This window comes from Jaculus jaculus, chromosome 17 (assembly GCF_020740685.1).
Source record: "Jaculus jaculus isolate mJacJac1 chromosome 17, mJacJac1.mat.Y.cur, whole genome shotgun sequence".
Taxonomy (NCBI): domain Eukaryota; kingdom Metazoa; phylum Chordata; class Mammalia; order Rodentia; family Dipodidae; genus Jaculus; species Jaculus jaculus.
Window position 1 is genome coordinate 51,603,748 of NC_059118.1, and position 12,654 is coordinate 51,616,401.

At 43.0% G+C, this 12,654-nt stretch overlaps 4 pseudogenes; 2 read left to right on the forward strand and 2 right to left on the reverse strand.

Moving 5' to 3' along the window:
* The window catches only part of LOC101616706, a 54,415-nt pseudogene that overhangs the window by 41,383 nt on the left and 378 nt on the right, over nucleotides 1-12,654 (reverse strand).
* Nucleotides 80-2,405, forward strand: LOC101616400 (annotated as a pseudogene).
* LOC123455588 lies at nucleotides 5,085-6,106 on the forward strand (annotated as a pseudogene).
* On the reverse strand, nucleotides 6,078-6,227 carry LOC123455697 (annotated as a pseudogene).

The following is a 12,654-nucleotide window of genomic DNA, read 5'->3' on the forward strand; positions in this document are numbered from 1 at the left end:
TGTATTTTCAACTAATGAAGAACTAGCTGTGTCTTGACCAAGGATTGCTGCACTGGATGATTTCAGAACTCTACTCAAAATGTCATCCAACAGAAATCAGAATCCTCATGGGTTGAAGCAGATTGGTCTTGACAAGATTTGGGATGACTGCAGAGCTGGGATCCAGCAAATATACACCAGAAAAAGTCTAGCAAAGTCCAGATACATGGAAGTGTACCCTCATGTTTATAACTACTGTACTAGGGTACACCAGTCCAACCAAGCCCGGGGATCCAGAGAGCCTCCTACCAAATCAAAAAGGAACAGACACCTGGAGGAGCTCAGTTTGTTGGCTTAGAATTATACAAGCGACTTAAGGAATTGTTGAAGAATTACTTGACAAATCTTAAGGATGGAGAAGATTTGATGGATGAGAGTGTCCTGAAGTTTTACACCCAGCAGTAGAAAGACTACTGATTCTCCAGCAAAGTGCTAAATGGAATCTGTGCCTACCTGAACAGACACTGGGTTTGCCATGAATGCAATCAAGGACGAAAAGGAATATATGACATCTATTCACCTGCATTGGTGACTTGGCGAGATTGTCTGTTTAGGCCATTGAATAAGCAGGTAACAAATGCTGTCTTAAAACTGATTGAATAGGAAAGAAATGGGGAAAGCATCAATACAAGACTGATTACTGGAGATATACAATCTTATGTGGAACTGGGGCTGAATGAAGACGATGTATTTGCAAAGGGCCCTACGTTAACAGTGTACGAGTCTTCTGAATCTCAATTTTTGGCTGACACAGAGAGATTTTATACCAGAGAGAGTACTGAATTCTTGCAGCAGAACCCAGTTACTAAATATATGAGTAAGGCAGAGGCTCGTCTGCTTGAGGAACAGCAGAGAGTTCAGGTTTCCCTCCATGAAAGTACACAGGATGAGCCAGCAAGGAAGCGTGAGCAGGTCCTCTTCGAAAAACACTTGGAAGTTTTCCAGAGTTTCAGAACTTATTGAATGCTGGTAAGAATGAAGACTTGGGTTGCATGTATAATCTGGTATCTAGAATTCAGGATGGCCTAGGTGAACTGAAGAAACTGCTAGAGACACACATTCATAATCAGGGTCTTGCAGCACTTGAGAAGTGTGGAGAAGCGGCTTTAAATGACCCCAAAATGTATGTACCAACAGTTCGGGATGTTCATAAAAAATGCAACACCCTGGTGATGTCAGCATTCAACCATGATGCTGGCTTCATGGTTGCACTTGATAAGGCTTGTGGTCACTTCATAAACAGCAATGCAGTTATCAAAATGGCCTCAATACTGTGACTCCTTGTGGAAAAAAGTTCCAAGAACCCAAAAGAAGCAGAACTAGTGGACACCCTCAATCAAGTGATGGTCGTTTTCAAATATATAGAGGACAAAGATGTATTCTAAAAGTTCTATGCAAAGATGCTAGCCAAGAGACTTGTGCCTCAGACTGTGCGAGTGAGGACGCCAAAGCCAGTATGACCTCCAAGTTGAAGCAAGCTTGTGGTTTTGAGTATACCTCCAAACTTCATCAGATGTTTCAAGACATTGTTGTAAGCAAAGATTTGAAAAGCCCCTCACAAATTCAGAACCACTGGACTTGGATTTCAGTGTTCAGGTCCTGAGTTCTGGATCATGGCCCTTTCAGCAGTCTTGCACATTTGCCTTGCCATCCACGTTGGAATGCAGTTGTCAGCAATTCACAGCTTTCTATGCCAGCCGTCACAGTGGTAGAAAATTGACATGGCTGTATCAACTGTCCAAAGGAGAACTGGTAACTAACTGCTTCAAAAACAGATACACTTTGCAGGCAGCCACATTCCAGATGGCGATCCTCCAGTACAACAGAGAAGATGCCTACACTGTGCAGCAGTTGACGGACAGCACGCACATTAAAATGGGCATTTTGGCACAGGTTCTACAGATTTTATTGAAGTCAAAGTTATTGGTCTTAGAAGATGAAAATGCAAATGTTGATGAAGTGGAATTGAAGCCAGATACCTTAATAAAATTATATCTTGGTTATAAAAACAAGAAGTTAAGGGTTAACATCACTGTGCCGATGAAAACTGAACAGCAGCAAGAACAAGAAACGACACACAAAAACATTAAGGAAGACCGCAAGCTCTTGATTCAGGCAGCCATCATGAGAATCATGAAAATAAGGAAGGTCCGGAAACACCAGCAGTTACTTGGCGAAGTCCTTACTCAGTTGTCCTCCAGGGTCAAACCCCGAGTCCCAGTGATCAAGAAATGCATTGACATTCTCACTGAGAAAGAATACTTGGAGCGAGTTGATGGTGAAAAGGACACCTACAGCTACTTGGCCTAACCCTTCTTGAAGGATCTGACTGTGACTCACAAGCTAATAGATCCAATGGGGAGAATGAAAACAACTCAAGTTCATAGCAGCCAGCCTGCCGCCGTTTGGATCTCCCTTTTTAATAACACTGAGACCGTGACTCCCATTAGCTGGTCTGAGACCACAGCAGAACTGCTCAGGACTGATACATTTCAAGTCTGTAAATACAGACACCAACGCCATTTAACCTAACTTAAGAACAGAGGGGACTGAACCCCTGGGCTGCGTGCTACTGCATTTAAATCAATACGCTGGCTACCTGATTAACAGCTGTCATCAGAGGCAGCACCTGTAATGTTGGCAGCACTTTGAGAGCAAGTCTGAATGGACCCACCTGTAATCTGCTATGGAAAACCATTTGTAGTGTTTCACTTTTTAATGTGTGAAAATAAAGAAAATTAAAGGATTTCTGTACAAGTTGCATTTGGTTTTGTTTTAAGTTTTACTCATTTCTATATGTTAATAAAAGATATAACAATTGTGCAAATAAAAATAAAAATGTACATGGGCTGGCTCAGGGGTTAGAGGCACTCGCTGCACAAGCCTGACGGCACCAGCGTGGAGCCTCAGTGAAGCCAGTGCAATTAGCACATGCACTTAAAAGCCCAACGTGCCTAGGGCAATGGAAGACAGAATCAGAATCCCAAGATTGCGGACAGCAAGTGTGTCGTTCACAGGGCCTCACCAAGATGGAAGGTGAGGAGAGATCAACACCCTCCCGGTTATCCTGACCTCCACATGCACAACCCGGGACATGTGTTCCCATACATACACACCCCTTAGGTGTAAACTATACCCAACATGTGATTTTAAACATTAGCATATGGATAGAAAGCATGAATTTATGTTTAAACAAACACACAAAAAAACGAAGAGATAAAATGATTAAAGGGTATGTACAAAACTAGCCAGTGATCTTTCAACCAGTTGGTAGTTTAAGACCTTAGGGTTTTTTCTTAGACTATATTAAATTGCCTAAGCTTTCTATAAAATCAAAAATTAGTTTCTTTAATAGTCACAGAAATGGGCTGGAGAGGCTCAGTGGTTAAGAGTGCTTTCAGCCCAAGCATAAGGGTCTGAGACTGAATCTGCAGAACCCACATAAACAGCTAAGCATGGCCATACACACATACAACCCCAGGCCTGTAGGGGAGCAGATGCCCAGGAATCAGTCAATCTCTCCCTCAACCTCCCTCTGTCTCTTTCTCTCTCTCTCTCTGACACATACATATACAAACACACAAACACGAGAAAGAAACAAGGAAAAATCAAAGAAAAAAAAAAAAGAAAATGCAAGCTCTGGAATTAGTAAAGGTTTGGCTCCAAACAAGCAAGTGTGGGAGGGTGATGGAGAGGAGTACCAAGCCTTCTACTCTAGTCGCCCTACGTGAGAACATGGGGCACCTCAATGGCACAAGCATGTGCATCCACCACACACAGAAAAGCAAAATCAATATGATGAAGAATGGAATTTCAAAGGGGAAAGTGTTGGGGGCGGGTAGGGAGGGAATTACCATAGGATTTTTTTTATAATCATGGAAAATGCTAATAAAATTTTTAAAAAAATAAAATAAAAATAAAAAATAAAAAAAGAATAAAGAAAAGCAAAATCAAAAAAAATCATAGAAATTTAAGTTCAATAAATGATTTCCTAAAAAACTGACTTTTAGCTCTCCAAATGCATTAGAACAGAGAAGCACCCCCATTTTACCCAGTAGGGGAGCTGCTGGTCTGCCATGAATGCTTTGGGGCTTGGTTCAGTCTTGCCGTTACTGGTCCATATTTTCTTCCATGAGGTGTATGTGTCATGTCCATCTTTATGGCTGAAAGCAAAAAAACATAAAACTGTAACTTAACTGATTTTGAAAATATGAGGCGCACTGACAAATTTTATGTAAAAGACTTCACTATCCTGTTACAAGGCGGTTACTATGGCATGGTTAGCACCTATCCCAAGCTATACACTCTTGTAACTTTCAGCATCTAAAACCAGTAAGGTAGGTAGGTTTAATGCACTCCAAGCTGCCCTTAAAACTTGGTAGGTAGCCAAAGGTGGCCTTGAATTCCTGCTATTCCTGCCTCTACCTATCAACTCCAAGTGCTACAATTATAGATGTATGCTACTATGCCCAGGTTATAGATGCATAGTAAATCATACATCAGGCACTAAAATATGTATCAGTAAGCCAAGAATGGTGGCTCATGCCTATAATCCCAGCACTCAAGAGGCTGAGGTAGTAGTTGTGAGTTTGAGGACAGCCTGCACTTTATAGAGTTCCAGGTCAGGCTGACCTAGTAAGAGACTCTGCCTCAAAACAAACAAAACTGGTAGTAGTGGCCCATGCCTTTAATCCCAGCACTCAGGAGGGTGAGGTAGGAGGACAGCTGTGAGTTCAAGGACAGCCTGAGACTACATGGCAAATTCCAGATCAGAGCAAGACCCTACCTCAAAAAAATAGAACCATAAAACTCAAAAGATGAAGTAAAATGTAATAAAAACATTCAATTAAGATCAGAAGGAAAAACATAGGAACAAGCAGAAGAATGTATCCAAGGAAACAGTAAAAACATACAAACAGAAGACAGTCCTAGTAGTGAAGGCCTGCAATTCCAGCTACTGAGGAGGCAGGGCCAGGAGCATCACAAGTTCAAGACCTGCCCGGGCTACAGAAAGCGTTAGAGCTCAGCCTACACAACTCGGTGACATGGACTCAACAAGTAAAGAGGAGGCTCTACAGGCGCCTCTCGCCCTCGGACTGCTGCTCGCCGTGCTGCCGGCTGCGGGGTGGCTGAAGACGGGCGCCCCCAAGCCGCCGGCGTCTGGAGTCCCCCAGAATGACATCAGAGTTAATGTAACAACCCTGAAAGATGACGGGCAAGTAAGTGTCCAAAGAACAGGTTGTTCTTAACATAACCTATGAGAGTGGACAGGTGTAATGTAAATGGCCTGCAGTAAGTAATGGTGTAACCCGCATAAGCTGTCAGGCTTTGATAGTGAAGAATGAAAATCCAGACAATATGGAGGAAAAGGGTATTTTGGACTTATCAGTGTAAGGATTTTAATTCATGAGTGGCCTTTGACAACTGGCTCCAGTTTGCAACTAAGTGTTGTTCAAGAAGAGGTGGTAGAGGTAGATGGACAACAAGCTCTACAAAAGGATGTGACTGAAACCGATATTTTAGTTGAGGGCCAGAGAATCCTCAGACATTCTAACTATACCCTTCCTCTGGAAGAAAGCATGCTTTATTCTATTTCCTGAGACAATGACATGGTATTTACCCTTCCCAACCTCTTCAAAAAAGAAAATACTAGTTCATTGCAGACCACCAGCCAGTATCTTGCCAGAAATGTGGAAACCACTATAGATGAAAATGCTTTACCTGGCAAATTACCTGAAACTCCTCTCACAGCAGAGCCTCCATCTTCATATAAGGTAATGTGTCAGTGGATGGACACACTGAAAAAGGCTCTGTGACAGTTCTGGAGCAGCGTGTGCCCAGTGTTCTTCATGTTTCTACACGTCATGGCGGTTGGAATTCTAGGAGCAGCAGGGGTCATAACCATCTTATAGTTGATTTTCCAGTTCCTAAATACAAAGGGCTTCTTCAGGTGGATAAAATGAATATTATGCCTGTGACAGCTGTCAGTTATATCCAGATGGCTCGGAGAAAACAGCAGAAAACTTTGAAGATAAAATACGAATTTAAAGCCCCATCTCAGTTCTGAACTCTGACGGCATCTCCTGTCTTCCAGACTTGCCATATGACCGTACGCTTGTTGTAAGGCCCAGGGGCCTCTTCCATCCTTGTCAAGGGGAGTGCTAACTTTCTTTCCTTTCATGCAACACCAGACTTGCCATTTGAATGTAATTTTCTTTAAATCATTCAGAATCAGTCTATGCATAGAAACTGCCAAACTTCTAAGACGGCCTGAAAATTGACCTTTACAGTCCAAGTTCAAGTCCTCCTAATTCTATACAAGAGCCCGGCTGGCTTTCTGATGATGAATTATAAAGGAAAATTTCTGTGGAAGAGAAGATGTGAAGAGATTTTAAAATTACAAAAATAAAAAAGATGAGACAGGCTACCTGTGCTAATAACTTTTCAAGGTGCCTTTGTTAATATATCCACTTAATTATTTTAAAAAGTACAATTAGGGCTGGAGAGATGGTTTAGCGGTTAAACGCTTGCCTGTGAAGCCTAAGGACCCTGGTTTGAGGCTCGGTTCCCCAGGACCCATGTTAGCCAGATGCACAAAGGGGCGCACGCGTCTGGAGTTCGTTTGCAGAGGCTGGAAGCCCTGGCGCGCCCATTCTTACTCTCTCCCTCTATCTGTCCTTCTCTCTGTGTCTGTCGCTCTCAAATAAATAAATAAATAAATAAATAAATAAATAATTTTTTTAAAAAAAGAAAATCACTACAGTATAAAACTTGCCATGATTTGTATACCAAGACTACTTACCTTGAACACACCAGGATTTAAAAACAGCAATGACATATTCTAACTCTAAAATAAACTTTTTTAAGTAAAGAAAAAAAAAAGTAAAGAGGAGAGGATTCGATACTTGCCTAGCATGTGCAAGGCCCTAGGTTCAACCCTAGTACTCAAGAGAAACATGGTAAACGCAGTACACACCTGTAACACCTGCACTCAGGAGGCTGGGGCAGGAGGATGCGAGCGCAAGGCCGACCTGGGCTACCCAGTGAGACAATATCTCAGAAAGAATTTCTTTAATATTTTTAAAACTATATTTACTTATTTGCACGTCTGTGTGGAGGGGGGTTGTCAGGGTCCTTTGTCACACAAATGGGCTACATAAGCTTATGCCACGTTTTGCATTTGGCTTTATATGGATGCTGGGGAACTGATTCAGGGCTGTCAGACTTTGCAAGTAAGTGTCTTCAACCACCAATGAACCCTCTCTCCAGCCCTGAAAAAATTTATTTTAAAATACTTTTACTTATTTGAAAAAGAGTGTGCTTGAGCGTGAATTAGGCCTCTTGCCACTACAAATGAACTCCTCAGTCTGGAAAATCATGTTGTTGGTTTTTATTTTTTAGTGTATTTTATTTATTTATTGGAGAGAAAGAGGCAGAGTGAGAAAGGGAAGGAGGAAGAGAATGGGCACACCAGGGCCTCCAGCCGCTGCAAACAAATTCCATATGCATGCGCCCCCTTGTGCATCTGGCTTATGTGGGTCCTGGAGAGTCAAACCAGGATGCTTTAGCTTTGCAGGCAAATGTCCTAACCGCTAAGATATTTTGACAAAACAAAAATGAAACATCAAAAACTGAAGTAAAGATAACTGAATACATGGAAAAAAAGGACATTTAATGTATTTACTGGAAAAGAAGATCTCAAATCATTAACAAACTTCCAAACTAAGAAAACAAAGACAGGAAAACTAAACCTCAAAGGCCAGGCATAATGTCATATACCTGGAACCCCAACACTGGATGCAGAAGCAGGAAGATCACTGCTTATCTGAGAACAGTCTGAGCTACATAGTCAGTTCCAGGATAGCCAGTGATACATATTAATACATGGGGAGGGAGGAAGACAAGGAGTAAGGGAGGCCTAAAGTGAGCAGAAGGAAGTAAATTTAAACTATAATGAAAAGGAAAATGCAAGCCAAGATCTAAACTTGATTTTTTTTTAAAGAGATCAATAAAATTTCTAGGCCACCAGGGCTGGGGAAATGGCTCAGCAGCCAAAGGAGCTTGCTTACAAAGCCTGCCAGCTTGAGTTTAATTCCCCAGTACCCACACTAAGCCATGGACACATACATCTGGAATTCTTCTGCAGGAAAAGAGGCTCTGGTGGATATCTCCCTCCCTCCCTCCCTCTCTCCCTCTCATCTATCTATCCAGCTCATAAATAAACAAAAAAAATTAAAAATTGTATGCTACCAACCAGGGTAATTGGGTGAGGAGGAAAAAGGAAAAAATAAAATAAGAGATGGCTCCCTGGCCATCCAGTGCTGTTGTCAGCATTGTCCTCCCGTATTTCAGCACCCTGTATTCTATGCATTGTGACAGCAAGCAGAGTAGCTCTGAGTTTTCCAGAACTTATAGATATGTGTGTCATAACCGTAAGTGTGGACACATAAGCACACACACACCAACTTAGGGCATCAAATTCGGAGTCAAAGTTCCAGTGCCTGTACACATGACTAGAACAATCCAGGAACTCAGCCTAGGCGATAAGCCTTACAGTGTGACCCACCTTCCCTGCCTATGTCCCTGTCCCCATGCCAGAAAAATCTCAATTAGCAAACAAACCTTCTATAGTAATGGTCAAAGCATTCATTACAAAAATGTTCTCCACAGGAAAGGTGATACCATCATGTAGCTATTTTTAGCACATCTAAAAAGTGCAAACTCATGAAATAATGAGTAAATATTTATTCTCACCTTTTGTATTTTATTTAAGAGGCATGTCCTATGAGCCCATTTTGTGTTATCTCCACTTAAGACCTCTAATACACATGAACTAACAGGGGAAACAGGAATGGATGACTGACAGAGCTTGTGATAAAAAGTGTGCTGGGGGGCTGGAGAGATGGCTTAGCGCTTAAGCGCTTGCCTATGAAGCCTAAGGACACTGGTTCGAGGCTCCATTCCCCAGGACCCATGTTACCCAGATGCACAAGGGGTTGCACGCGCCTGGAGTTCGTTTGCAGTGGTTGGAGGCCCTGGAGTGCCCATTCTCTCTCTCTGTCTGCCTCTTTCTCTCTGTGTCTGTCACTCTCAAATAAATGAATAAAAACAAACAACAACAACAAAAGTGTGCTGGGGGCTAGAGGTGGCTTATTGGTTAAGACATTTACCTGAAAAGCCAAAGGACAAAGGTTCGACTGCCTAGCACCCACATAAGACGGGTGCACAAGATGTGTGCGTCTGGAGTTGTCTGTAGCAGCTGGAGGCACTGCAATGCCCATTCTCATTCTCCCTCTCCCACCTCTTTCTCTTCCAGATAAATTATTTTTTAAGTGTCTTGGGTTTTACATTGTTTTTGGATTGCAGAATACCTGCATAGGCAGAATAACATATCTTGGGGATGGGATCCAAGTCTAAACATGAAGCTTCTATGATTACCATACACTTAGAGCCTGAATATCTTTTAATACAGTACTTCATGCACTTTAGTGTTTTGACACATAAAGTTAGGTGTGGAATGCTTTGCTTCCAACATCATGGCAGTCCTCACAAAGTTTCAGATATTAAGCATTTTGGATTTCAGATTGCAGACACCCTATCTGTAACGCACAGTGAGGATACACGGGAGACTTAACCTAGCAGCTGTCTGGGACACTGGGTAGGTTGGACCAGGACTCTGGAGCACCAATGGCATCTTATGAAGGATGCAGTGATGCATTATATTTGCTACAAGTCGCTTTGTAAAACGACTCTAGTGTTAACAACTGGCCACCTGCACTCTGGATATTAAGCAGGCAGTCTGGGAATGTAACTGGGCAGACAGCTGACATGGCAAGAAAATGCAAAGTAGCGCCACTATGACCATGACCACCTCCCTGTGTGCAAAACCAAAAAGGAGCCAGGCGCAGTGGCACACTCCTGTGATCCTACCACTCAGGACGCTGAGGCAGAAGCACTGTGAGTTCAAGGCCAGCCTGGGCTAAAGTGAGACCTCACCTCAATATCTTAGCAGTTGAAGGTGCTTGCTTGCAAAGGCTGACGGCCTGGATTCAGGACCCAGTACCCACATAAAGCCAGATGCACAAAGTGGCACATGCATTTTGAGTTACATTGGCAGGAGGCCATGGTACACCCATACTCACTCTGTATCTCTCTCCAATAAAATAATATTTTAAAATCTCCCCAAAATAGGATTGATTACCAAATTCTACCATATATTATATTCGCTGAATACTTTCCTCTTAAAATAAAAAAAAAAAGGTCTAAATTGTGACATGCCAATAAAAACAATCAGATTGCCACTGGCTGTGGAGTTTCTATTAGTTTTTTGTTTGTTTTTGAATTCTCTCTCATCCACCTCTAGAACGCTGGAATTGTAGGACTGCTTGACACAGAGCTGAGGAACAAATCCATGGCTTCACGCATGCCAGTGAAGTGCTCTACCAACTGAGCCACATCTCCTGACTAGCTTCTGTCAGACCTGCGCATGCACAGGGAAGGGAGACACGCCACATGAGCGAGACTAGTGAAAAGCAAACATATGCTGCTCCTTCCTGGGAGCTCACGTCCCTCTGCTGCAGCCCCATACTTCACCCAACCCTGAACCCCCAGGACAGGACGGACTCTGCACTGCAGGTTTGTCTGGAGTGTAACCTCTCGCACTAGGCAAGGTACAACCAGGGAGTGTTGAGGCGGCTGTGGTGGGTAGTGAATTCCTGACCATTCTCCATCATCAGGTAACTTGCAGTTTATCTACTTTTTAGAAAACCAGCTTCAAAGATGGCATTCCCACAAATGTTCCCACATGTTCTCATGGGCAGATGTGTTCGACCAAGGTTTGCCCACCCAACAGACCTCTCAGAAGCACTGGCAAAGCACACAGGAGACATGGCTGTACAGACTACCTTTTCACACTTCCTGTACTTCTCTGATGCAACCGCTTCCTCCTCATCTGTGACCTCTGCTGCTTTCTTCTTTGCCTGTAGAAGAACAATGTCAGGTTAAGAGTTCACTGGACTGATGGCAGAGGAAGGTTTACTGCTTAAGTCACATACACATTACAAGTCTGTTTTTGCGGGGGCGTGGGTGGGAGGCTGAAGTCGACGTGGATTTTAATTAAAGATTCTCTAAGACTGGCTTTAAGCACAGGGGTTAGGAGAAAGGAGGAGAAAGAGGGCACGGGCATGGGTTTCTCATAGAAGTGTGCTGAGGTCAGAATCTGAAATGTTAACTTATTTTTGTGGTGCTTGCAATCAAACCCATGGTCTCATGCACGCTAGGCAAGCACTCTACCAACTGAGCTCCATCCTCAGCTCCAAAAGTTTACAGGTGAAGGTCAATGGCCTCCTGCAAGGACAAGAACTGACTAGTGCAACTTCAGCAAGTAACTGTCTTGCTGGAGAGCTAGAAACAGCACTTTCATGATAGGTAGCTCAGAACTAAAACTCACAGAAGTCACTCTTAGAAAAACGTGACATCAGATGAGATAAGCCATTCTCAAGTTTATTTTCCTCTCTCCTTACTTAGAACACTTAAACCGTTCCAGTATGAAATTATTTATTTAAAAGTAGAAAAATTCTAGATAACTGTAGCAAAAAATTTTATTAAATAACTAAAAAAAAAAATACAGCAAGTATCCCTCTAACAGTACTCAATCAACTAGAAACTCAAGCCCAAATTCCTCTCAATGACATCCAAACCACACATGAACTGGCTCCAGAGTCCACTGTGAAAACAGCGCCCAGCTGTGAGTCTCATATTGTGCCTCCACCAGCTCCACAACTGCTCTCTACACGCTTTCACATAAAAGGTTTGTTGAATGAGCAAGTGATACCTACCTGTCTCCCAGAGCTCCTCAAAGGCAGGTTATCTGGAGAAGCATCAAAAACTGCTCTTCATCCTCCCTCTGGCTGCCATTGTACTAGGCAATTTGGGGGGGGGGGGGGGGGAAGAAAAGGAGAAAGAGGGAAGAAGGGAAGGAAGGGGAAAAAATACTCTAAGCCAGTCATATGATCTCGAGTCTCTGTGTCCCTTAGCAGGCATAAGCGCACACTCTGCACACGCGCTGCCTGAGTGTCAAATCACCACATCAAGTTCCTCAACCTCTATGAGCCTTCCTGCTGCCATACATAAAATCATCACAGCCTGGTACGGTAATGCATGCACCTGCAAGGTGGACAAGAGAATCACAAGTTTAAGGTAATTCTCAGCTGCATATTGAATTGGAGACTAGACTGGAATTCATGAGTCCCTCATCTCAAAAAATTCAAACTTAGGCTGGAGAGATGGTTCAGCAGTTAAGGCACTTGCCTGCAAAGCTTAACAACCCAGGTTTGATTCCCCAGGACCCACCTAAGCCACATGCAAAAAGAGGTGCATGCATTTGGAGTTGGCTTGCACCGTGGCTGGAGCCCTTTACGCGCCCATTCCCCAGCACCAAAACACGCACACACTTAGTTCTACAGCATCCATTGCACTGCTAATGCGTAATGTTAGAACTGTCTACCTATAGTTACTGTTATGCGCAATAAAGGATTCCTAAACCATTGTATTCTTTCTTTAAATTCACTTCTGTTTTATTTTAATTTATGTGGTGTTGGGGATCAAATTCAGGGC